Genomic DNA, 2,829 nt, shown 5'->3' with positions numbered 1-2,829 from the left:
ATTGAAGCTAAGTTACAGAACGTCAGTAACCTAAACTCTCTCTCTCTCTCTCTCTCTCTCTTCTTAAAATTAGAAAATATTTTCTTGCTTAAAGAACAAATTCAACTTTTCTCCACAACAAACAAAATTGGGTTTTGTAGATAGTCAAGTCAGGAAGGGCATCTTTATTAGATAAAAACTCATTTCTACCGTAACCAAACAAAGCTTCAATGAACATATTCCAAGGGAAATGAAGACTACAAAAAACGAAATGCATAGAAATGGTGAAGAAAAATAGACACACACGCACACAAACACTAATTCCCTAGAATCCTTCAAGCAAGTTAATTTACTCGACACAAAGCCGGCGCCGCTTGTATCGCACCATCACCTTCCCCTTCACTCCAACAACCATAGCATTCCAATCAATTTCTGGAAAAGGAGAGATCAGTTCCAACTCAAAATTCCTCAACAAATGACTCCATATAGCCTTGATCTATAGATACGCAAATGTTTCCCCAAGACAATCATGCCTGCCACCTCCAAATGAGAGAAATAGAGAGAGAGAGAGAGAGAGAGAGAGAGGGAGAGAGAGTTTAGGTTACAGATATTCTGTAACTTGGCTTCAATTCGAAGAAGAGAGGGATATGTAAGAAGAGGGATTTGAAACAGAATAATACGATTTTATAGGTGGCCGAATGTAATTACATTACATTTTATTTTAAAACCGTAAAATTAATATCAACCGTTGGATGCGTTGATATCTGACGGTAATTAAAACTTGGCACGGAACTGGGTAGAGTTTAGGGCCGTTGAACCGCTCCCTTCAATCCTCAGTATTACAATTACTAGGACTACCAAAAGGCCTGGTTCAATACCTTCACCTTCCAAAATGATCAATACAACCATTCGTGGTTTTTCCTGTTCAATAACCAAATCAAGATCCAATTTCCAAATTGGTTTGCTGACTAGTGGAACCAATACGGACCAATCCCAGCCATTCTCCTTGCACTAGTACAAGAAGGATTCCAGTATTTCATCCAAAATTTCATGGCACCAGAACATTTAAGCCAAACTCCCAATCTTTTAACCTTTTTTGCTCAATTTTCCCTAGCATGGATTTGCTGCTAGGAATATTGCATAGGTACAATATCTCAATTTCATCCATTACCAGCATTTTCCAGAAAATTCAAAGTTAAATGGTGGGTAAATCTGCAATTCAACAAGGCCACCAAAGCCGGTGTAACAGCATGGTTACATAGTCATCCCCAACAGTCAAGAATAACTGCACCAAGCTCTTCAGATTTCCCTTTATCCAAGTCACAGTTGCAATCCAAACTAGCAGGAGCCTCTTCAAAAGCTGAGATGCGCAAGCATTTACTAGAAGCACTGTCTCAAGTAGATGAAGATGAAGATCATTATGAAGACTTCACACCTCTCAATGAAGATGATTGTGAAGGCATCCTTCCTCCATGCCATTTTCCATAATTATGAGAAGGTCAAGAATGTTCAAGACCCATCAAGAGAATATCAACAGCATTAATCTTTGTCAAGATATTATTATTATCTCTTCAAGAACCTTCAAGAAAGTCAAAAGTCAAGTCAAGTCAAGTCAAGTCATTAACAATAATTGAGTCTTTGTCATATCTTCAAGAACCTTCAAGAAAACCAAGTCATCAAAGGTCAAGTTTTGTCAACATAATTATCTCTAGTGGGAAACCACCCAAAGGCAGCCGTCCATGTGCTGTTAGAGATAAGAAGGAATATTTAAATAGTGTCTTCTCTGGAAAAAAACAAGCCACCTATCCAAAACACACCTATTAATCTATCCATCTATCCTAATCCCATCAAACTTTATGTCCCTCAAAAATTGACCTCACAAGCTTATCCTATCAAAAAGAAAATCCCCATTATCTTACTTTGAAAAAGCTACCAAACCTCATCAAAAAGCAAGAGCCAAGTGTCAAAAATCCAAACCAAGACTATTCGGACTTAAAATAATTTGTTTCAAGTCCGTATTCTATAAAAGGCAAAAGAAACTTCACTTGAAAGCATCTAGAAATCCTTGAGAATCAACCTTTCAGCCAACCATCTTAAAGCCCATCTCAAAACCAATCTCTCTTTTCGATCATCTCCAGAAAAGAAAACTATTTAGGTAATCTTTTAATTTTCAAACTTCTAGTCAATACTTTCCAGCTTTTATTCTGTAAGTAAGTTATCTTTATAAGCAAGTTATCTTTGTAAGCAAGTCTTTATAAATAAGCCTGTTTAATAGTTTGTCTTATTTATTTTTATCAGTTTTATCTTGTTTATGATGCCTCGTTACAATTATAATAATAAAGAAAGACTAGAAATTCTGAAAATGTATTATCAAGCCTTGTACAATATACACATGTCTTATATTCGAGAAAATAGACCAAGGGATGAGGAATATGAAGAAAATTATCAAAGACTATTTGAAATCAGGCAAGAATATTTAAAATTACTTTTACAATAAATCTTGTTTCAAAATTTGAAGTAGAACTCACTTCATTTATCTACTGTATCTTTATCTACTGGAATTACTATTTCATTTATTGGCGGAGGATGTACAGATTCTAATTGTCCTAATCTGGGAACATCCCATAGATTTGACTTTATGACATCAATTTCTTTTTGTATTGGTTTCTTGAAATATTTATTGTACCATGTAAAGAAAGGGATTTGTTTCTTTGTCTCATTTATGTGTTTTCTTTTCTGGAGATGATCGAAAAGAGAGATTGGTTTTGAGATGGGCTTTAAGATGGTTGGCTGAAAGGTTGATTCTCAGGGATTTCCAGATGCTTTCAAGTGAAGTTTCTTTTGCCTTTT

The sequence above is a fragment of the Akebia trifoliata genome, chromosome 4, assembly GCF_017979445.1.
Source record: "Akebia trifoliata isolate Shusen 1 chromosome 4, ASM1797944v1, whole genome shotgun sequence".
Lineage (NCBI taxonomy): Eukaryota > Viridiplantae > Streptophyta > Magnoliopsida > Ranunculales > Lardizabalaceae > Akebia > Akebia trifoliata.
Note: the sequence above shows the minus strand (reverse complement) of the source record.